Source organism: Sinocyclocheilus rhinocerous, unplaced genomic scaffold (assembly GCF_001515625.1).
Source record: "Sinocyclocheilus rhinocerous isolate Xijiao unplaced genomic scaffold, SAMN03320098_v1.1 scaffold1575, whole genome shotgun sequence".
Classification (NCBI taxonomy): domain Eukaryota; kingdom Metazoa; phylum Chordata; class Actinopteri; order Cypriniformes; family Cyprinidae; genus Sinocyclocheilus; species Sinocyclocheilus rhinocerous.
In genome coordinates this window covers 30,856-31,084 of record NW_015626385.1, presented here as the reverse complement: position 1 = coordinate 31,084, position 229 = coordinate 30,856, and the positions used below count along the sequence as shown (strand labels likewise).

The window sequence follows — 229 nt, the reverse complement described above, 5'->3', positions numbered from 1 at the left end:
TTTGCCTGTTGCCAAATATTAAAATTGAATGGATTTAAACATCGTTTAATCACGCTTTAAAGTGAAACGTCACCAGGCCGTTGGCGCCCTCTGCAGGTATTCGTTTTAATACATAATGTACTTAAGTTGATTATGTTCATATTATGCATAGGCATATTACATTATGTATTTTAACAGCTTTGTTCAATAAAAACATGCAACTACTTGGTTTTGATACTTTATTTGAGCC

At 32.8% G+C, this 229-nt stretch overlaps 1 protein-coding gene across 1 annotated transcript in view; it reads right to left on the bottom strand.

Annotated features, from left to right (window-relative positions):
- The window catches only part of LOC107713351 (WD repeat-containing protein 48-like), a 14,807-nt gene that overhangs the window by 6,729 nt on the left and 7,849 nt on the right, over positions 1–229 (bottom strand). The gene's annotated exons all lie outside the window — the stretch shown is intronic.